This window comes from Danio rerio, chromosome 2, assembly GCF_052040795.2.
Source record: "Danio rerio strain M-AB ecotype USA chromosome 2, GRCz13ab, whole genome shotgun sequence".
In the NCBI taxonomy this organism is placed as follows: Eukaryota; Metazoa; Chordata; class Actinopteri; order Cypriniformes; family Danionidae; genus Danio; species Danio rerio.
Window position 1 is genome coordinate 37,562,299 of NC_141022.1, and position 24,827 is coordinate 37,587,125.

Below are 24,827 nucleotides of genomic sequence, written 5' to 3' on the forward strand. Positions count from 1 at the left end.
GTGAAGGGTAAGAGCGGTGCACTCTGGGAAGGAAAACCATCCACACCAGAATTGGAATATTATTCCGCTGCATGCCTCCAATAGACTGCAGTTTCCTTTCTGAAGTGCGTTAAGCTTCACAGCCTCTCTGAATTCAATCAGTCATCAGAGCTGGTGGCAGGTTAGTGCTTCTCTCTATTGATTTCAACCTAGGGAAGCCAGCAGCTGACAACATGCATTTTCAATCTCGACGGCTCTTGTGCTACTGTGAGAAGTTGCATAAATAATACATCCATTGCATTTTCATCAGCCGCTGTATTTCTGTGCGCGAGACGCATGCCGTGACGAGGCCAGAAGACGTGCTTCCAGAATGGAGCTCAACTGCTCTGCCGTCAGCCAGATCATGTCCTGCAGCACTGTTTTTGTTTTAAGATACATCAATACTTCATTTCGGAGGTGTGAAGAGGGGTAATGAATAGTTAATATTTCTGCCATTCACTGACAGTGATTAACTAGAATTATTACTAGAGTCCTTTACCACCTCACGCAAGACTCCGAGTCTTCAGATGATGGATGATGGATTCGTTCGGGAGTTGAAAACACCCCAGACATCCGTTCAGCTGGTTTCCATATGCCAAAGGCATCCTCTTCTATTTCCCCATAATAAATGGACATTTTTCATATTGGTCCGATTTGTCTGTGGTAGAAGCATTAATTCATTGAGATTTACAATGGAATGACAATCTACAAAAAATAAAAACTCTAAGAGTGATAGCCCCGGGGAAAAGCTGGATTTCTATTCGCACCATAAATCTGGCGGCGGGAACGGCGTGGCAGACAATATTAAAACACTGCTGAAGCCGTCACACCTTATCTGGGTTAACCTTGAGCTTGTGTCATCTTCTTCAGCGTTCCTGCTGCCGTTTATAAAACTGCTCAACAGCAAGCTAAATTGTGAGCATGAGTTTGTCACTTTTTTTTTTTGTGTGGATGATTTACATTTCTTTATCACTCTTTTAATAGATTAATGTAAGGAATAGTGTGATAATGCTGTGTGCATTTTGCATAATATGAATAGAATACATATTAAATATAACATAATAACAGAAATTAAAGTGGCACCAGTGGTAGCACCTGTCGGCATTTCTGTGTGGAGATTGCACGTTCTCCTTGTGTTTGTGCGTGTTTCTTTGAGTTTCCTTGCGGGTGCTCTGGTTTCTCCCACAGTCCAAGGACATGCATTATAAGTCAATTGGCTAATCTAAATTAAGTGTGTATGGGTGTTCTCCAATATTGGGTTGTGTGTGTGCTGCGTAAAACATATGCTGGAATAGATGGCACTTAATTCCGCTGTGGCGACCTCTGAAATAGAGACTAACCCGAAGGAAAATGAATGAATGAATAGAATAAAATTAGAATATTTCTACATATTTGTAATGTTATACTCTTTAAGTTTAGCATCAGTAAAATTAAATAAAAATATATTTTTGGTTGTACTGTCTATTAAAAAGAATTATTGATCATTTAATTATATTGTCATATTGTTATTTTAAAGGGATCATTCACTCACTCAAATTTGGAAATTTTCTCAAGCTTATTTTATTTTGTGTGTTGTTGGAAACTGGTATCTATAAGTCTATAAATAGAAAAAATACTAGAAGTCATTGTTTTGTTTTTGATGTTCTTTTAAAAGCAGAAAAAATATAAAACTTTTAAATGTCTCCTGTTAACCCTCCTGTTAATTTATTTTTAACTTCAATTAATTAGTTTAACTATTTCTCAAAGAAGATAGAGGCGAAGAACCGACAAATAAATAATTTGAATGAGAAGAGTAAAACGCACAACTGTCAAACTGAAACCAATAATGTAATGTCTAGGCCTGGCCCTTTGTGGCATAGATTAAACAAGGTACTGGAAATATTCCTCAGAGATTTTGCTCCATATTGACATGATAGCATCACGCAGTTGCTGCAGATTTGTTAAATACATATCTATTCAAGGCAGGATAGATCAATGCTTTCATGTTGTTGATGCCAAATTTTACAGCAGAAATTGAGACTCATCAGACCAGGCAACGTTTTTCCAATCTTCTACTGTCCAATTTTAGTGAGCCTGTGCGAAATTATAGTCTCAGACAGTTTCTTGTTCTTATCTGACAGGAGTGGCACCTGATGAGGTTTTCTGCTGCTGTAGCCCATACACCCCAAGGTTTGATGTATTGTGCATACAGAGATGCTTTTCTGCATACCTTGGCTGTAACAATTGGTTATTTGAGTTACTGTTGCCTTTCTATGAGCTCAAACATTCTCCTCTGACCTCAACAAGATATTTTCTCTTTTTCGGACCATTTTCTGTAAACACTAGAGATGGTTGTGTGTGAAAATCCCAGTATAACAGCAGTTTCTGAAATACTCAGATCAGCCCGTCTGGCACCAACAATCATGCCATGTTCAAAGTCCCTTAAATCATCTTTCTTCCCCATTCTGAAGCTCAGTTTGAACTGCAGTAGAGTGCCTTGACCATATCTACATGCGTTAGGTTGCTGCCATGTGATTGGCTATTTAGAAATTTGCATTAACGAGCAGTTGGACAGTTGTACCTAATAAAGTGGCCGGTGAGTGTATATTGCCTCTGTAGAAGAAAGTGCCATTATAAATCAGTCCTTCTTTTAGCGCTTTAATTTGCAGTCATTTCTTCTCAGCAATTACTATTGAACGGTTTTCTCAATATATATCACATGCTGTCCAAAGTCACTTATTTGCACCTCTTATATTGATTAACTGGGATTTTACATATATATTTTTTTCCTTCCATGAGTTGCAATTACTAGACCGTCTAATCCCCATATCTAATCCTCCTGCCATTTTTCTCTGCTAGGTTTGACCTCTATCAGAGATAAAGAGACCACCTGCTTTTCCTTTCCTCATTAATAGTCCTGAGCCCAGCCTGATAAACTCCCCCTTTTAACTGCGTTTTTGTCAGACAGTGAACCTTGACTTGTGGAACACATATTCGAGTGTTCACATTAACAGATGAGCCAGAGATGGAGGTCCAGTGGGAGCGATGCCTTAGCTATAGAGGGCAGTATTGACCTGGTCACCGCCCCTGGAAGAAAAGCTTCAATGAGCAATCTAATTTTGATTCTGCGTTGTCTGAGATTAATGGAAAGTACTTTACATGGTGTAAAATGGATGCTAGAATGATGTCTCAGTTTGCTCAAATTAAAATTAACTCATCATTTAATCACCCTCAAGTGGTTCCATACACTTGAATTCGGTTGTGCTGTTCAATACAAAAGATGTTTTGAAGAATGTTGGAAACAGTCTCTGACCCCCATAGTACTTGTTTTTGTAGATTACAACTGTACTATAAACTGTATTGTCCTGTTATGCAGTATGTTACTTTATTTTTGAAAGTTGCATTGTGAAAATAATTTTCATTATACAGTAAATATATACAATACTATAAATACAAAGATAAATGTAGGTAATTGTAAATGTAAATACAGTCTTTTTGATGTAATTGATTTACAGTAAGTTACTGGCAAACTGCTGCCAATAAGTTACTTTAGATCAGACTAGGGCATTTTACGGCCCCTTGAATCAGGGGGTCCAATCACTCAACCAAAATATTACAGAGACCATACCCCCACTCGGAGTCTATGGGCATCATCGTAGAACGCCTGATCAACCTACCAACCTACCTTCCCTTCCCCTTCATCCCACTGTCCTCTTATTATCCCCTTCATAAAGTCTAGCTCAGAGTGTGGGATGGTCCATGCTGGTGAAACTGCAGTTGGCCACTTTCACTTTCATTCAGGAACATTTCATGCATGCCCCTATGACAAGCGAGATATTGGATCAGAGTGCTGCTGGAAGAGTGTTGTTTTAATGGAATGTGATACCGCACACCGTATGGGAAACAAAAACTGTGTCTGTGTTCCTCTGTAGGACTCGGTAGCTGCAGACAATAGTGTCAAACTGTATAGACTGTCCTGTCACAAAATGCGGTGAAAACTCTACACGACAGTAAATGTTTGATTGTGGTGTTTAAATGTATGAACTGCACTTCAATAATGCGACTATTATCGGCATACTCCACGTCTTGATTTAATTTCTGTTTAGTTCGATGATGACCTTACTTGGATTAAATTCATTTGAAATCGCTGTTTACATGGTAGACTCTTAATCAGAGTATCGTCTTAATTGTATTAAAATACGATTATTGGTGTCCATGTAAATGTATACATTGATGATCATTTAATCCCATATTCACCTCACATTTAACCTGCCTTCAGTGCACTTGTTCAGACCAACGCAGGCTAAAATTCTCTCACTGAATATAAAAATTAATAAATGGTCTGGCCCTCTAAAACTGCCCCAAAGTCTTCTGTGGCCCCTTAGAAAAACCAATTGCTCACCCCTTCTTTAGATTCCTAAGAAAATTGTTAACAGTGTAGAAAAATAAATACTATGGAAGTCAATGACTATTGGTTTTCAACTTTGATCAAAATATCATCTTTTCTGCTCAGCAACAAAATCAAACTCAAGCCGGTTTGCAAAGGTTGTATTAAATGAAGACAGAATATCTATTTTCGTTTGATCTATGCATCCAAGTTTCCGGAAAATGCAGAGTTTTTTTTTTCTCTCATTCGCCGTGCGGTATCAAACATTGCATGAAAAATACACGCTTAGAGCAGATCCTCGAATCAAATATCTCGTTTGTCACGAGGGGCATGAATGAATTCCCTGAATGAAAGAGCCAAACTGCAGTTAAAGTCCATCATTTAATAATTTGGCAAATAATTCGACTACGGATGTCCATGTAAGTTAAACACCATCACTTTCTCCTGTGTGTATTTTGACTGAAACTCGCGCGTGCCCAAATAGACACTCCCACACCCTCCCACTTTAGTTCCTCCGACACTCCCCTCTAAACAGAGCTGGACACGCCCACTTTTTTGACTTTTTCCAAAGTAGAGGTGTGAAAACACCCTGCTGAAACGAGGGGGTTTCATGGTCCTTTAATGATTTTCAGTTGGTTGTACAGTCAACTACACTCTACAGACCGTACAGTACTATTTTTTTATGATATGATATTTTTTACTCTGTACTTTTCTCAGAAATTCACTGCAAGTTCTTAAGCTTTTATCTTAAGCGTTAAAGTTGCAGTAGGTGATTTGCCAGAATGCTAGCGTTAGCATAATAGCTTAGAAATCAACATCTCTTCCCTGCTGTCCAAAGCCATGCCTCCTAAGTCATAAACGCACACTAAATAGATGATCTGTTGACAATAGACAACCCTATATAACGCTAGATCCAGTGTTGGGCCGTCTACTAGATTAACTACATGTCACGGTTTAAAAAAGGAACGTTTGTAAATATAAATATAACACTTCACCTAATTGAAGCTGGAACCTCATAGCATAATTTCCCTCCAGCATTCAAAAGTAATTAAGATTTTGCTGCAGGATTTAGAAAAGTTTTGATTCTGATCTTTAGCAGAAGCTCTTTTAAAAACAATCTTTCTTTTCATGAATACAAGGCCGTGCTGGTCTTTCAGAAAGAAGACTTTCAGGTTGATGCAGAGTTTGCCTGATGTCTCTCTCTCTGTCAGCTGTAGGTGGCCATGCTTCATGTATATCCGCAAATGCTGTATCTATCTGCGTAAAGAGGCTGCGCAGAAATACACATTTAAATTTGTTGGCAGACAGTTTGAGTTACCTCATACATTTAGATCATTTACTTTAATCATCACTATTGGAATGTGAAGAGACTGTCAACCAGCACAACAAATAATCACCTACTGCCCCTTTCAAAGTGATTTAAATTAAAATTTACTCACCATCAAGTTTTAAACCTATATATTTTTCTTTCTTTTTAAACAGTAAAGGAAGAAATCTTGAAGAAAGCTGGAAACCTGTAACCATTGACTTCCATAGTAAGAAAAACAAATACTATGGAAATCAATGGTTACCAGTTTCCAGCCCCATTTAAGATATCTCCCTTTATGTTAACAATTTTAGAACCTATAAATGATGACAATTTTCGGTCCTCGGTGAACTATCCCTTTAGGTGAGAATCTGCAACTTAATGTTTTTTCCATAATGCATAGGCTTGCATCATAAAGCAGAAGCACCACAACTCTCAGTGACAGTGTCCGATGTGCTAATTAAACGAATCAATCACTGACACATTGCGCAGGAGTTGAGTCAGTGAGACAGCTTTTGTCATTAAGCATGCAGTCTGTTGGTGTTATCCGGTAAGGTCAGGTGTAATGAATTGTCACGAGCTGTTGTATCTTACTACTCTATTTCATGTTAGCATGTATACTTGAGTGCAGCAAGTGCGCTAATGCAATGTAATTAATAGTTAAATTGCATGTAGATGTACACTAATAGATATGGCACTATATTTTAGCACCCGTAACTGCACTTGCATCACAATTCAAATGTTTTAGGTAGAATTTTTTTTACTTTGGTTTACAGTGTTGTGCAGCATCTTACAAAATCTATTAAAATAGAAAGCAGTTAGTTTAAATTGTAATATTATAGTTTACAGTATTGAAACTTTACAGTATATTTGTCAAAGAATCCTGACATCAAATGTTTTAATAACATCTTATATTTTAGATGATTTATAATTTTCTTATTCTCATTTGTCATTTTAATTGCATTAAAACATCAAACATGTTTAACAACATCATATATTTTAGATGATTTACAATTTTTTTGTTCTCATTTATGTAATTTTAATTGCATCATTTTCTGATGCAATTAAAGAAAATTGCACCAGAAGACCACCTGGTGTGGTCTTCTGCTGCTGTAGCCCATCCGCCTCAGGGTTCGACGTGTTTTGCGTTCAGAGATGCTTTTCTGCATACTTCAGCTGTAACAAGTGGTTATATGAGTTACTGTTGCCTTTTGAATCAGCTCTGGCCATTCTCCTCTGACCACTGGCATCAACAAGGCATTTGCACCCACAGAATTGCCTCACTGAATATTTTCTTCCTTTCGGACCATTCTCTGTAAACCTTAGAGATGGTTGTGCATGAACATCCCAGTAGATCAGCAGTTTATGAAATACTTAGACCAGCCCATATGCCACCAACAATCATGCCACGTTGAAAGTCACTTAAATCACCTTTATTTCCCATTCTGATGCTTGGTTTTTAACTTATGCGTGCTTTTATATTTTGCTGGTGAGTGAGTCATACATATTCTACTTAATAATACTAAAATAAAATGGCACTTTAAAGTACAAACTTGGGGAAAAAGCTGATGTTTAGGCTTAAATTCAGAAACAGGAAAGAATCTACTTAAGCATTTTTTTTTAGAATTTGCTGAAAATTAATTCAATTTATAAAACCTTTAATAAAAAACTTACAATAACCTTGTTGATCATCAAATTAGCATATTGTAATGTTTTCTGATTTGTATTTTAAGTCGCTTTAAAGCTCTATAAAAAATATTTTAACTAATAATATTGGACAATATCATGTGTATTTCTGTTCAAATGAATGCAGCCTTAGGCATAGTATTAATAGACTTAATATTGTTTTTCTTTTTTTTACTGTACTGATCCAAAACTTTAAACAGTATTTGTATATTCATCTCCTCCTACGCATCTGTTCTGCTCAAAATGTGTCATTTTAAAATGTTTATTTTACTGGAAAACAATACAAATATACTGATTAAAAGTGTTGTTTTGCAGTGTGCAGAGAGTCAACAGTGCTGTGGATAACAATGCAGAGGAGAGCTTTTCTTGTTTGTGATGACAGGCGCTTGGACTGCTAATAGAGAGCTTGGGTACTGTCAGACGCATTTCAAGGCCACGTGGTCTACTGATGGGTATCTTGGGGGCTTTCAATGTCTTCAAACAAAGCCATCTCTTCACCATCTAAAGCACCACACATTCAGATCCTGTTAGTGATCATTGACGTCTAAAAATCAGTGATTCCTGTAAACATTACATTGGTTATGAAGTAGATAGGGGTGTAGATTAATATTCTAGTCAACTTTACGTTGATATTTGTTTTTGGCATTAGCTTTCCCAAACCAAGTTGCATAAGTGACAAATCCAGGACAGGAAGATATGAGTACAAGTCGTATTCTAAGCTTAAGGCTAAAAAAACAAAGAACAGAAATAAAATGATATGAGCATTTGCATATACATTGAAATCCTGTTTCACAGATGAGGTTGAGACAATGAGCACAGTGTAATGTAGATTTTTAAATTAGCATTATTTTTGTTTTTTGAACCTTTGTTATCAATTCTGTTTGCAGAAAATGAGTTTTATATAAAAGCAAACATTAGGATACTGCAGAATTACTTTTAAAGGTACTTTTACAAAACTTTGTATTCAACCAAACATTCGGCTGTATTTGACTCTTGAATAACATAAATAGAACTTATATTTACACATATATTTTACTTATTTGACATAAGATTTAATAAACTTTTATAAGTTCATCATTAATATATTTTTTTATTTTTAAAAATATTTTTATAATGTCCATCTGTTTTAAATTCTTATAAAAAATACACACACACTTGAGGCTAATATACATGTATGTTAAGCCCACACTGTAGGTCTGCCATTGCCTACGCAGATGCACATCTTCGAAGTACCCTGAAGTAGACCCTGATGCACACCTCTCCAAAATTTTAACTACACATTGTGACTGCAGCTTAAGATCTGTGATTGGTCATCTTGGTAGTTCGTTCAAGTATGGGCAGGGCTGAGAGCCTGAGTGTTTAACAAGCGTCAAGTCGAGCTCCAAACATATATTTTTTGTTTTGAAGTTAGGCATTTTTTAAATGAGGTTGCTGAACGTTTGCCAGTTCCCACCTCAATTTCAGCATAAATTTTAACTGCAGCAAGGAAACTTTTAGATTTTATAATAAGTGTCCTTAACTAATATGTATTTATGCTGAAATGAATAACCCAATGCAATGTACTGTACTTATTGTGTAAATACTTGTTTTTACATTGTACTTATGCTTGATTAAATACCTGCATTGCATGAATATACAGTTGAAGTCAGAATGATTAGCCCCCTTTGATTTTTTTATTTTTATTTTATTTTTATTTTTTATATGTTTTCCAAATTATGCTTAACAGAACAAGGATATTTTTACAGTATGTCTGATAATATTTTTTTTCTTCTGGAGAAAGTCTTATTTGTTTTATTTCTGCTAGAATAAAAGCAGTTTTTAGATTTTTAAAATCCATTTCATAGCTTTAAGCTTTATTTTTTTGATAGTCTACAGAACAAACCATCATTATACAATAAATTGCCTAATTACCCTAACCTGCCCAGTTAACATAATTAACCTATTTAAGCCTTTTAATGTCTCTTTAAGCTGTATAGAAGTCTTGAAAAATATCTAGTCAAATAATATTTAATTTCATCATGGCAAAGATAAATAAATCCGTTATTAGAGATAAATTATTAAAACTGTTATGTTTAGAAATGTTGAAAAAAATCTTTCCATTAAACAGAAATTGGGGGAAAAACATTGGGCTAATAAATCAGTGGGGCTAATAATTCTGACTTCAACTGTACATCTGTAATTACATGTGTTACATTTTAACCCACCCTTAAACACATACCACAAAAACTATTGTCAGTATGTGGCAGTAAAGGTGCAATATGCTAGTTTGACACCCAGTGGTTTAACTAGGTATTGCATTCTTGGATCAAAAAACACACAATCGCAGGTTGCCAGATTGAGGACCAACCGAAAAGAGCCTGACTATCAAGAGTAAACAGTGATTTTAGCTGATTTAAATAATGTTATGCATAATTGCATGTGATAAAGGGAATATTTTCATATTAAAAGGACTTTTTGGCCTAACAAATACCTAGAATTTAAATGTCCGAAACCACTTCTATTTCTTGCAGCTTTAACAACAGAAAACAACATAATTCTGACACATAACTCATATTTTCAAAGCAGAATATCTGACTTTAGCATTGTTTTTACAAAAATGTTCTCTTAGCATGTTTCTTAAATATCTGCAAACATCTTGTGGTATGTTTTTGCTTTAGAAGAGTAAAAAAATGTACATACAGCACCTTTAAAGCCACTTAAAAATCAGATTTTAATGTGACTACCCTTGACACCATGCACAAGTCTTTTTTTGGAAGAGTTCTGTCATTTTTGAAGTAATCTGTGGTTAAATTTATACAGGCTTATTTCTGTATTTCCTTTTTAAACTTTAGGCTCACTCTTATTTCTTCCTGTTTCCAGGTGGTACAATACTGCCTTGAATATTCAGGTCTGGACTCTGCGGAGATGACCATTTCTCTATAAATATGATTTCAGCCATCCCTGAACTAGCACGATGAATTAAAAACTGTCTGTACTTTTTGAAGCATTCACAATCCCATTAATTTGGACAATATCACCAACAACACTGGCAGAAATACAGCCTAAAATGAGAACAGAGCCTCAACCATGTTCCACTGAAGGCCGCAAGCACTCATTCAATTTTGGTCTAACTTTTCTCGCATATTTTTGAATTAATGATGCTCTTTTTTACCAGTCTTCATTCCAGTCTTTGGGCCTTGGCATATTTTTGCCTTTTCACACTCTTCCCCTTCCAAAAATGTGGTTTCTTGGCTGGTTTGTGGATTCTACCACAAAGACCTTTCCTGATGAAGCTTCTTTGGACAGCAAAAGGGTCAACCTGGCATCCAGATGAAGCTGCAGATGCTGAGCATGGTTCTTGGTGGAGTTCTGACTTAACTGCATCTCTAACTCTTCACTCATTCGTTTGGCTAGAGGAGAGCTGCTCTCCCAACTGAGCCTATTTTCTTCCAAGTTTTTTCTCCCCTATTTATGTCAATTAGTGGAGTTTGGATTTCTTGCCATCGTCGCATTTGGCTGACTTGGTTGCAGTCGGTTGAGCTACTCTACTGTGAATTCCATCTTTTCAGCAATGAAATTCATATTAAAACGAATCATCATTGAACCAACTAGAGCAAAACCCACATTCTGTAACTGAATTTTCTTCATGTACTGAACTTGTTTCACGCCGATGAAGCTTTATGCATGATTTTCCAACCAAGGCTTATTCTAAATACGTACACCTATATACATTTCTGGAGAGCACCAAATACTTCCCATGAGCTATGTTTTTTGCAGTTTTTTCAAAAGCAATCCAGAAAAAGAAAAGCCCTCGCCTGATTTTTCCCATGTTTTCAGATTTTACCACGTTTTCACCCTGTTATTTACTTGTTTATTTAATTTTTTGGCTTTTTTTTCATCTTACCTGCCCGTTCCCGTTCACGGGACTCAAACCCTTTCGTTGGGGTCAACTCTGCTCTACATCTCAAGTCTGCCGACATATGTTGCGAGCCACTGGACAAATTAGTAACAGCAGAAAAGCGGTTAGCTGGTAAGCGAGAAAAGGAATGGTGTCACACCACACCATAGCATTCATTTTAAAGACAAAATGCAGCCATACGTTCCTCTTTCTACCAAATTCACGATCTCCATAAATGTATATAGGGCTATGTTTTCCGTGAGCCTATGTTGCATCCAATTTTCTGCTATTGCACGTTAATCTCTGCAAAGCTACTTTGACATGGTCTACATCATGTAAAGCCGCAAAAACTCTTGACTTAATTTCCAGTCGGGCTCAGTGGTTAGCACTATCGCCTCACAGCAAGAAGGTCATTGATTCGAGTTCTGGCTGGAACATTTGGCTTCTCTGTGTGGAGTTTGCATGTTCTCCTCATGTTCGCATGGGTTTCCTCCAGGTGCTCCGGTTTCCCCCACATTTCAAAGACATGCGGTAAGTGAATTAGATTAGCTAAATTTGTATGTGTGTGTAAATAAGAGTGTGTATGGATGTTTTTCTGTACTGGGTTGCAGCTGGAAGGGCATCCGCTGTGTAAAACATATGCTGGAATAGTTGGCAGCTCATTCCCCTGTGGCAACCCCTGATAAATAAGGGGCCGAAGGAAAATGAATGATTGAATGATTTCTGTTTTCGCCAACTTTGATACGCTACTCATCATGTTTATTTATTTTATCTTTAGCTTTCTTCATTAGAGCTTGAATACCACATACTGAGTATCTAGTTGGTTTGATGATTTCCCTTTGAAAGTGGCCTTGCTTATGCAAAAGTAAGATTTTTGTCTGTCAAAATCTTCATGGCATTTTCATTGGAATGATGCTTGAAAGTTGGATGCATACATAAGAAGCATTTGAAGCAAGTCTTGTATAACAGATCTTTTTCACAGTTTTGACTTGAAATATTGGGACAAATAGTGATACCAAAGACACAAATTAGAATTTCAATAGTTGGATTTTATTCAAGCTAAATGAGTAGTTTATAAAATACAATACAAATGTACATTTTACTCAAAAAAACATCTTTGCCTACTGATGACAAATCCAAAGAATTGATGGTCACTTCATTTTTTTTTTAATTACAAACAAGTGAAACAACAACAACAAATCTAATGGTGGTCCATGACTTTTGCACATTACTGTGTTTATATGTGTCTCATTTGAAATTTTGACTCAAAATACTTTTTATTTTCTATATTCTGTAAATGCGAGAGACTAAAAGGTGAACTTATTCTTATGGATGCCAGGCAGGCCGATAGGGGAATAAAGTCCAGAGAGTAAAAGGGCAAACGGTTAAAGCAGAGAGAGTAATGAGGTCCAAAGGTCCTATATATTCTCATGACCAAGATAATTATCTGGCTGCATGGACAAATCTCTCATTTAGGGATTTCTAATAGGTTGGTTCTGCTTACATTAAAACTGTATCAACACTGTAAATAATTTCCTGACATCACTGTGTTAATTGGATGTTGTAAAGGTGAGGTTTCTCATTTTAAATTAGCTCCGGCTTAAAAAGAAAGCATTCATTAGAGGTTTGGTAATTCCAGACTGCAAGGAAATGCTGTTTTACAAAAATCGATATAATGTAATAGACTTTGCAGCCATTTTCTCAGCACATTAAGAACACATCAAAATTTCCAAAGCGGAATAATCTTGATATCTGTCCAAATGCAATAGTCGTAAATGCAACGGTGTAATATAAATTAAACTTTCTTATTTTTTTACTCGATGTCTTTTTCTACAATCTCTAAAGAAGTGTTTCTTAACCACGTTCTTGAATGAACCTCCATGTCTTCTTAACCAAGTACATCTGATTCAGATCATCAGCTCATTAGCAGGGACTAAAAGACCTTTAATGATTGTGATGGTTAAAGGAGACATCCAAAACATGCAGTGTTGGTGGTTCTCCAGGAACATGGTTGAGCAACTGCTATAAAGCATCCCAAAGCAGTAAGTTTCATAACAACTCTTTCAATATTTGGATGTGTACTGATAGCTTAATCAGTCTTCCCCACACTACAAATGCTTTCAATGACATCTAGCAAATCCCTCTCTCCTCTTGACAGTGTTTCCGCAACATGGCTTATTGTGGGGCTTATAACGAACTCATTATCATTATCTTTCATAATCGCGAATGTTTATTCTGCTCGGTTGAGTCACGTTCCTCTGTTTAGTCATTTATTTACGCAGTAGTCCGTTGCAGAGTGACTCCGGTCCCTGCTGGCATCTGTTAGCGAGGCTTTTAAAGCAGGAAAAAAAGTGCACTACAAAGTGAGGTTTAAACTCATTAGGCATTTACTTCAGAGCTCGCTTCTCCTCCCATCAACTTCACATCCCCTCATTTCAACTCGAGACAGACAGGTAAGAGCGAGGGGGAGTCGAAGCCTTCCAAGACCGAATATCAAAGACGACGTCTGCTTTTTCATCCCCTGCTTAGGGATCAGATTGGAGAGAAGTATTTAGGCATCTCAACGGGTCTCGACTCCCAGGAGGAGACGGGGGGTTGGTTAGGCGTGAAGGCTTTTGCTGTTGTTGACAAACTTGTTTTTAGAAGGATTTTTTTCTTCTTTTTTTTTTTCCTTCTGTCTCAACATGAGATGCAACCATCCATCATGGCCGTTCTCCCGTATTGAGGGTCCGACTTGTGTTTGATGGAGCAAAAAAAAAAAGAGAAAAAAGATGCGTTCTGTTTGTGAAAATGAGTCACGTTGTATTTTCAGACAATTTAAACCTGAGGTGTGCTACTGCTACCTCTCTTTCATTTCTCGTTATTTCTCTTTCCATCAGTGTTTGAGTATTTTAATTGGCTCTGTGGGGTGTAATGGAGAGTCAGGGTACAGCTCATTTTAAACAGATTGCATTCTGTAGGTTTATATTGAAGTATAAAATGGCCATGACAGTTCTGGGAAGAATGAAGGGATGTTTGTTGTTTTAGTGTTGATGAAACTGCAGCTGACCCTTTACATGTTTTTTAAAAAGATGTGACAAGGACATTATTTTCCGGGCCCAGTTGCCTGGATGTGAAATTTATTAAAATATTTTTCTAATAAAAAAAAAAAAACAATTATAATATTGTGAGGAATATTTAGCATATGTGACCCTGGACCACAAAATCAGTTATGCATTTTTGACATTGAAAGTTCTGTATCAACTAAAAGCAGAATAATAATAAATTTTTTTTTATTGATGTATACTTAGGAAAGTATAATAGCAAAGTATTCAATTTGGCCATGATGAAACCATTTAAAAATCTTGAATCTGAGGGTTAAAAAAAATCAAAATACTGAGAAAATCATAATTGGTTGTATATAAATGAATACTTTGCAATGTACATTTCTAATCAAAAATTAACTTTTGATACATTTACAGTGCAAAATGTCAAATGTTTTTTGATGTAAAAAAGAAAATAAGTTTGACCCATACAGTGTATTGTTGGATATTGCATATGTAATATATCATCTAGTGTCACATACACTCACCGCCACTTAATTAGGTACACCTCACTAGTACCCGGTTGGACCCCCTTTTGCCCTCAAAACTGCCTTAATTCTTTGTGGCATAGATTCAACAAGGTACTGGAAATATTCCTCAGAGATTTTGGTTCATATTGACAGATTTCATTATGTGTGAAGCTCTCATTCCACCACATCCCAAATGTGCTCTATTGGATTGAGATCTGGTGGCTGTGAAGGCCATTTGAGTACAGTGAACTCATTGTCATGTTCAAGAAACCAGTCTGAGATGATTCATGCTTTATGTCATGGCACGTTATCCTGCTGGAAGTAGCCATCAGAAGATGGGTACACTGTGATCATGGTATTAATGGGCCCAAAGTGTGCCAAGAAAATATTTCACACACTATTACATCACCAGCAGCCTGAATCATGCATACCATTTACCATTTCTATGTTGCAGCAGAAATTGAGACTCATCAGACCTGGCAGCATTTTTCCAATCTTCTATTATCCAATTTTGGTGAGCCTATGCGAATTGTAGCCTAATTTTTTTCCTGTTCTTAGCTGACAGGTGTGGCACACCATGGGGTCTTCTGCTGTTGTAGCCCATCCGCCCCAAGGTTTGATGTGTTTTGCATTCAGAGATGCTTTTCTGCATACCTCCGCTTTGTTGTATCGAGTGGTTATTTTAGTTAGTGTTGCCTTTCTATCGGCTTGAACCATTCTGTCCATTCTCTGCTGCCCTCGGGCATCAACAAGACATTTGCGCCCATAGAACTGCCGCTCACTGGATATTTCTCTTATTCAGACAATTCTCTGTAAACCCTAGAGATGGTTGGGTGTAAAAAAAAAAAACAGTAGATCAGCAGTTTCTGAAATAGGCAGACCAGCCCATCTATCACCAACAACCACACCATGTTCAAAGTCACTTAAATCACCTTTCTTCCTTATTTTGATGCTCAGTTTGAACTGCAGCAGATCATCTTGACCATGTCTATATGCCTAAATGCATTGAGTTGCTGCCATGTGATTGGCTGATTACAAATTTGTGGTTAAACAGGTGTACCTAATAAAGTGCCCGGTCAGAGTATATGTAGTTAATTGTTATGAAATGACTTTAGTTTATTTCTTTTTTCATCATTAGTGGTATAAATAAATATTAATATAAAGTAACATGGAAAAAAAAAATCATTCTAATATTTTGGGCCATGTTATATCCACCTCATCACTCTCTCACTGTAAAATCTCAATGGCCTAAAATGGAAAGATAAGACAATCAATTGATCTATTTTTTTATATAAACCAGATGGAGTTTTCTCCTATAACTTAAATAGTTGCTTGAGTATGACTTGCAGCTTTCACTTTTGACTATAATACATTTTCCAGCCTACATTACTTTGCAGATATGCCTACTCCATTACCGTCAAATGTGGCATAATTCACTTAAATTGAGATTCTGGGTGGCAGAATTCAGCATTTTCTTTTTTTTCCCTGTGCTGGAGAGCTGATAGGAAGCAATTTCTAGATAATCCATTCTGAAGCAAACAGTCCCTTGACTTTGAGTCTGCGCTCATACAGTCTCACCGCTCTCTCTCATCTCACATGGTGTTTGAACAGTAGGAACGTCTTCCCATGCCATTTTAGACCAATCACTTGCTGACTAGGAGACCATTTCAACCCGACTTTCAGCATATTTCACCCTGTTACAATCTCTGCTGGATAATTTGGACCTGTGTGGTGAATTATTATAGATATTACGGGCAGATTTAAACCTTATTTAGCCCGTGCTATCGATTTTCACTTAGTGCCCCCAGAAGCGCGCCGCCACAGAGAGTTGCGAGCGGAAAATGGCAAGTCAAATTCAATCCGCATACAGCAGGTAAAAATGACCTTTATTAGAGGGCTGTAAGTAAGCCAGGGGAGATCCATCCATGTTGTGTTAAACAGCGGGCCACTGTGGAGCCCAGGCAGAATAAATTAGGAAGGAGGGATATCATTTATTGCGCACTGCTGCACCAGGGGTAAACCGACATCATTAATAATCCTGCCGGTTGCATTTGCTTCCATTTCTCTGAATTTAAATAGAGGTCCTGCTATTGAAATGTTGGGCATTAGACTCTGGGTTCTTCGCTAGACTCAAGCAAATATGCCATAGCACTTTCATTATCGTTTGAGTAATGGATTACATACTCGTCTGTTGGACTGACTAGTATTGAAGTTTCATTAATAGACTGACTGGGCTAATCTGTGCTCAATTTCTCAGTTGTAGTGCTCGACGAAGGTGCCAATGGTCTAAAATCTTGATGAGTGAAATCCTTCCTTAATGATGAGTGAAATCCTTCCTTCCTTAATAAATATTGCATAATGGCTTCTTTGTTGCATGAAGGACAACTGATAGCTTGGGATTACTGACAAAAATTTTGGAGACATTTTCGTTATGGTACTTTTATTATTGTTTGGTCGTCTAGTATTGGGCCAATGCCAATTTTTTTTATGCACCCCTTCCTCTTGGCCCTTAAAACAGAATGTGAAGAGGAAGGGCTTCAAAATTTAGGCCCAATCCCAGGTCCACCCCTTAGCCCTTCCCCTTACTTTTATTTTGCGTGTTTCTTGTGAAGGCGTATGGGTGTCCCAATTCTCTTTAGCTTGAAGGTGTAGGGCTAAGGGGAGGGGCTAGATAGCCCTTCAAACAGAGATTTGTCTGGACCACATTCGAAACCAAGGGGTACAAAAAATTCCCAGACTACACCAGCTACAACGGCAGCATGATTGCACACAGAAGTCAGGAGACGCTGTTATGAATGTATCAAAACATATTCTTGTTTGTTGTAAAAATTCTTAATAATGACAAAAAAAACCTAATTTGTGCGTCTCCTGACTTCTGTGTGTTGTAGATGGTGTATTTTGGGAAATTTTCATAACCCTTGGTTTTGAGTATGGCCCTGAAAAATCTGTTTCAAGGGCTATCTAACTCTTCCCCTTATCCCTACACCTTCAAGCTAAAGAGAATTGGGACACGCCTACCCCTTCATGTGAACTGAACAAGGGGTAAGAGGAAAGGCTAAGAAATATAATTAGGATTGGGCCTTTAGTGTAGGTTTTCTATTTGGTTTAGAAATCAAAAAGGTAATTTGGCACATCATACCTTGTGACTGAATTGTCAGGTTTGTGTTTGTGTCTCTCTAATTGTGAATCCCATCTTAGGGGACAAATTGATGCAGACACCTTAATTCCCATTTCCTGAGAAATGGCCACCATGGGAGACATTGTGAAATTGATTGTATTTCTTTGTCCTATTATCTACAATGCAAGAGATTCCGGTAAAACCTGTAAAATCAAATAACTCATTACTTGTAAAACAACATGTCATAGAACACGCGAGTGCCATTAATAGACAAGATTGCACTTCCCCGGTTTTTCTTTATTTTGAGTTTGCAAAACACTTTCTTTCCTGGGCATTGAAGTTTGTCTCCTAAGAGAGGGGGTAATTGTGAAAGAAAACTATTAAAAAGTTGTTAATCCTAAATGGAATCAATGAAGTAATAGTTTTTTTTTATTTTTTATTGTTGTTCATCAGTTTTTTTTTTATGAACTCTGAGTAATTGGTTTTGTTTTTTGTTTTCTCTATTTTACATTCTTTGTAATTGGTTTAGTATTTCACATTTAATTAGATTGGGCTGGTCATAATGTGTTTGACTTGTGAGACACTATAACTTTTTTTTTTTTGCATCTCAACACTGAGGTAGCTTTTATAGACCGCTTAAGTGAAATATGTTATGTTTTATTAATTTGCACAGTGATTTTATTGTGCTACTTTTCATTTTATTTAGCTGTGGTGCTGCAAGGGAGTGCTGCTAATTGAAACCGTGCAGGAATCACTGATTTGAGAAAAATCTGTAAAGTGATGCATCAGGAAACTTATAGAGTTTACCACAGTGATGCCCAATGTAGGGCCCATGGTTTGCGAACTGAAGAGTGGGGGGGAGGGGGTGTTTTGTGATTTGCGAACTGAAGAGCGGGGGGAGGGAAGTAATTCACTTACTGAACGGCAGGGGGTGGTGTGTGTGTGTGTGGACGGTGGTGTGGGGGTTAAATTCCGGGTGTTTTCTGGGAGACAGAACAAAATGGGAAATGGGTCTAAAATATGGAAGACTCACGGAAAAAACAGGAGTGTTGGCAGGTATGGTTATCACCCCAGCATAAACTATAATTGTGAAAACAACGATACATTGCTTTAAAGCATTCATGCATTGGGCTCTTGATGAGCTGTGGTGGGCATTTCTCTTCCTACACATGCTGCACTCAGTAGACCAATCACAACATATTCTGTCATCGGACTAGGGCTGCACAATTATGGCTAACATGAGAATCACAATTTTTTTTGCTTAAAATCAAGATCAGGATTTTCTCACAATTCTGTAGATGCAGAATTATGCTATGCAGGTTCTGTTCACTAAAGCAGACGTCTTTGATGGGGACGCGCGTGTTCTCTCGGTAGTGAACAGTGTGTCAGCTTACCTGTGATTTTGCAGCCGCGAATATGTCATTACATGAAGATAAAAAATTACATATTTGGTTCAATTATACCTTATAAATACAGTATGCGACACTTTTAACGTCATTTTTGGAGGTGTACATGTTGCTGAGCAACGTATTTCAAACAATATAAAGACTTGTGCGTCTGCCTTTTACTATTCTCTCCTGACCATGAAAATATAATTGGCTGAACTGTAGAAAAGCTGAATTAAGATCATGTTTATGGTTGAATCGATTAATCGTGCAGCCCTACATCGCACCAATTACTGTCAAGCAAAGGAGGGGTTTTGGGAAAAAAAATAATCACTGAACAAATCATGTGGGAGTCATTGAAATAATTGGGTGAAAATAAATGCAAATCAAACGATAATGAAAATTTTTTTGACCTTGCATGCATATCAGATTCCTGTAGGAGACCCCCAAAACCAAAATATGACTTTTATAATTAGGGTTAAAGGGGCCCCTTTAATTTTGAGCATTCTGACATTCTACTCATTTGACATTGTACTTTTTGCATATTGTTCAAGGAAAGATACATTTTGGTACAACTGCTATATATGATGAGACTTTTAGGTTAAATGAAATCCAGATATATTTGTTTTGGATGGTACAGGCTATCATCAGAATCGCTAAAGGTGCATTTGTTTTTTAACCCAATAAGATCTTTAAGTTTTCACATAAACATAGCTTCTTTTTTTATATATTTCTTTTATTTTAACAACTATGTTTTTATTCTACCACAGATATAATGTGCCAAATCGCTTTCATATTCTATCCATGGTACTTAGATGATTGGAGTGCTCTGTTTTTGTTTACATACTGATTTAAAGGAAAATATCTGCAGCGCTTAAAGTTGAGGATGGCTTTATCCCATGTAATCCGTCTTTACTGTGCTTTATGATATACAACATTATCAGAGTGAGAAAATGTATTGCTGCGTTTGCAAATGGTGTTAACACATTACTCTGGAAGGATAAAACCATTTTAGGGGCATGTAATTCCTCTGAGCTCACACTATTAATTTTCAATTGAAAAGCCAAGGAACACTGGGACCAACAACAAATGTGCAAGATAAATTTCTTAATACGAACTGTGGATTGTCTTTACGCAGATTACGTTTTAAAATGAAGGGCACAGAGTAAACATAAATGACACAATCTGTATCAGGACAAGGATGACAATGCTAAATTATATTGGGGGAAGAAGAAGCTGATTGAACCCGCTTTTGTAGTATTGTACGTCTATTATTGGGGAAATCCGTGATGATAAAGAAGAGGCATTAATATTCAGAAGCATTCACTCACTCCAAACGACCCAGGTACTTTTAATTGCTTTTCATATCTGATGAGATTCCCTCCATTGATTGACTGTGCCTTCTCATTTATTGTAGCTTATAGAATTTATCTGAAGCTGATAGAAATGGTTCCCATGACACTAGTACAGTTACTCACACTCCCTACAGCACTCACATACTCGGAACTAAATCTGCAGTTTGTGGTTTGCAGTATACCTGGCAAATTAAGAAATTATTAAATACTTATATCTTTACTAATTAATAGTTTGATAATTAAAAATAATGTTACTCGTGATATCTGAATGGGAGAAATTTTTAGGGTTTAAAGTTTAAATAAGCAATCTCACACACAATACTTGGTAGAAAATCCATTAAAGGGCACCTATTTGACTCCTTTTTAAGATTTAAGATAAGTCTTTTGTGTCTCCAGAATGTTTGTGTAAAATGGTTGTGTCATTGTCAGACTGAAAAATGTCCACTATGTATTGTACCTTATCAAGTATGTCATCATGCTATTAAAAAAAAAATGTTTGTCTACATGCTATATTATGCTAATTTAATCACAAAGAATTAAATAAAAATGCATTATTAGACCTCACTCTATACTGAATCGTTTTCATCAATCATTTTTTAACTTGAGTTAACAAGCTACCTTTTATTGCTGAACAGGAATACAATGCAACATACATGTATGCACATATTCTAAAAGCAATAATTCTAAAGGCTAATGTTCAACAGGATCTTGATATGACATAAAACCTGCCTTGCATTGCATTTTGTCTAACTTCTAGTTTACTAGAACTTTCCAAACCCAGGCTGTATTTCTTATGCAGTGTCAAAATGGAGATATCGGAGATAGAAGTCAGCTTAGACAGAGGTAATGAAGCAAAGACAGATGGACCAGTGGCTGGAAGATATGTGCTTTCCTTTAACCATTATAAAACAGAGCTGAGTCACAGATGACCTACATGAATTAAAGTTACTGCTTTAAGTGGAAAGAAAGGGCCATGAGCAGCTCACTGTCTTTCTATGCTTTAAGTGTTTTTTTTTTTCTTCATTGATAACCAGTTCTATATGAATTATCTTTTGTTTTAGCAGAATCCAAATACCCAGTTCTCTTACATTGATTAGAGAAAGGTTTTTAAATGTAATCTTATATAAGCGTTTAGTATCTCATACACAGGGTATCAGTCTATATGACTTTGTTTCTTTGAAAATCCTTCCTTGTGCATTTAATTTCCAGTACTCTATAGAATTCTGTTTGCTTGGATAATTGCACTTTACTAGTGATGAGTTGTGTTCGCTATTCATTATTGTTGTGTACTGTTTTGGGTAATTTGAAAAAAAAAATGCAGTATTGGTTTCTGAACAGCCTTTATTCTCACGACTTTGATTTTAAAAGGTGCTTTTGTTCCATTTTTGCCATGGAGTATAGCACAACACAATTACTGCAGATTTATCTGTTGCACATGATATGAGTCCCCCATTCCAGCACATCCCAAAGGTGCTCTATTGAATTGATATCTGGCTACTATGGAGGTGATTTGAGAGTAATGAATCTAGCTCACTGTTGTGTTCAAGGAACCAGTTTGAGATAGGCATGCTCAATATATCATTTTAACATCGATACTGCAATGTGCAAATCCGCAATAGTCTCGGCAATGGATCTGTTTGTCAAGTTGGGAATGTAGTTGACCAGAAACCACACTTCAGAACATTTGTGGAGTCATAGAGAAGTTTAACCTTAATAGAGTGAAGGTTAATTTTGTTTTTTGAGTTTTTATGGCTTGTGACTATATGATTTCAAGCAAATGTAAGCCATATTTGTAATAGAAATATAATGTTTGTGGCCTAATCAAAGATTTAATAGTTTTTAATTACATTTATTTTATACAATGAAGACTATGGTGCAGTGCTAAATTGATAAATTGCGAGGTCCTGAAGGTCGAGGTCGGGTTAACAGCCAGGTCGGGTTAACGGATCCAGCATGTTACCAGAGGAGGGAGAGGTGTTGTGGACGAAGGTGAAGATGGTTGGGTATGGGGAGTCACAGAAGAAAGTAAAGAGCGGGGTGGGGCAAGGGCGCGTGTGAGGAGGGGGATCAGTAAAACGAGGTGCCGGATGAGATTTGAAAGGTTCTGGATCCGTCTTCTTCCGGCACAATTTAAGCCCTGCTGTGGTGTCATGTTCAGTGATGGTATTAACGGCGCTATAAACAAACAGCTTTAATAACGAAAATACTTTTTTTTCGTAACAACTAATCTAATTACTGTTTACCCCCGTTACAATGCCATTAACTTACTGATAATAAAATATGCGCGTTACTGTAATTGAAAAAACTGAACCGGTTTTCATGTGAGCAGTGTTTGTCTTAGCCATAGGAACTTTTTTTCTCTGCGGTGTGTGTGTGTGTGTGTTCGGGACTGGGGCGGGACATACAGTATAACCAACCAGCTATGATGATTGGTTTTTGTGAATGTGGTGTAACTGAGAATGTGATGATAGGCTTAGATAGAGTGCATTTCCATGGTTTGCCAATTCGAGGCAGAGTAGTACGAGTGTTAACACACAAGTACATACCACTGACCAGGAGTCAGAATGATGGCAAATCCAACAATTTCAAAGGTAGATTTTGCTAACTAGATATATAAGCACTACTTTTCCCTTGTTGAGGTGAAAGGCAAGAATGCTTATGTATCATACAAATTATGCCTAGGAAAAAAAAAGAGTCTCTTTGTATCTCTGACAAGTAATTCTAACCTAATGAAGCACCTAACGTCATCACATACCACCACAAAATTAGTAGCTACGCAGGTGATAACGTGAGTTCTGCTACCAAAGGAAAAGATGAAGCCATGATGACAGAGCAAAAAAAAATCAATTTTTCTCCACTTCAAACACTTATTACTCAGATATAAATAAACAAAATAATATCTAGATTCAGTTGAGGACATGCTCACACATTGTCCCAGAACAACATTCAAATAGTATAGATTAGTGTACAACGTTTTATATTTATTTGACAAATTTGATGTTTTTTTAAGCAACACAATAGTTACTTTCCCTGGTAATAATTACTTTTATAATTATGTAACTCAGTTACTAACTCATTTACTATTTGGAGACAGTCCTCGCTGTAGCCTGCAGCTTGATGACGTTGTTAAACAGGTCCGTAACCTAGTTGACGATCGCCTACACCTCCCTCTACCCTAAACCCAACCGTCACAGCATGGGCGTTACCTTAGTGAGTGGTACAAGGATGATCCCCTACACCTCCCCCTTACCCTAAACCCAACTGTTACAATAGCATGGGCATTACCTAAGTGTGTGGTACAAGGATGATTGCCTACACCCCCCCCACCCTTAACCCAACCGGCACAGTAGCATGGGCGTTACCTTAGTGCCTTACGGCTGCCGGCTGCAGCGAGGACATCTTGACTAGTTTTGAAAAGTAACTAGTAACTATAGCTAATAAATTTTTTAAAGGAACGTGCCCAACACTGTATATGTTTACATTTGTTTATTTAATTTATGAGCCTGAATACAGCTAGACTCTCTGGAAATTCATAAATGACTGTCTATTTGTTTAAACTTTTTTGTGACTTTGCTGTTTTCTATTTATCTATACATGTCATTTGTATATTATATATTCTGCCCTACAAAATCATCCCAATCAATCTAAAATTATAAATTATTTTCATATAGAGCTATTCCAGTCATCTGGTGAGTTATATTTATATCACAATATATCACAGAAAAACAAAACGTATATATATATTTTTATCTGGAAGTGATAGTAATCAAGATTGTGCACAATGAGGGGATGATGGTCACACAGCAGCGGTGCTTATGCTCTGTCGTTTAAACAATGCTCAAATGGTACTAAGGGACCCAAAGTGTGCCAAAAATATCCCTCACATCATTACACCAGCATCAGCCTGAACCGTTGATACAAGGTGGGAAGGATCAATGCTTTCACACTGTTCATGCCAAGTTCTGTCCCTTCCATCTGAATGTTGCAGCTGAAATCAAGGCTCTTCAGACCAGGCAAATTGGGCTTGTGCAGATTGTAGCCTCAGTTTCTTATTCTTAGCTGACAGCAGTGGCGCTGGTGTGATCTTCCGCATCAGGGTTGGACATGTTGTGCGTTCAAAGATGCTCTTCTGGAGGCCTCAGTTGTAACAAGTGGATATTTCA

General features: G+C 37.0%; 1 long non-coding RNA gene across 1 annotated transcript in view; it reads left to right on the forward strand.

Annotated features, from left to right (window-relative positions):
• The window catches only part of LOC141378377 (uncharacterized), a 28,908-nt gene extending 14,502 nt beyond the window's left edge, over positions 1-14,406 (forward strand). Inside the window, exons 2-3 of the long non-coding RNA XR_015478711.1 lie at positions 7,692-7,786; positions 10,236-14,406. This is a non-coding gene — a long non-coding RNA (uncharacterized LOC141378377). The remainder of the gene's footprint in view (positions 1-7,691; positions 7,787-10,235) is intronic.
• Positions 14,407-24,827: the final 10,421 nt, after the last annotated feature.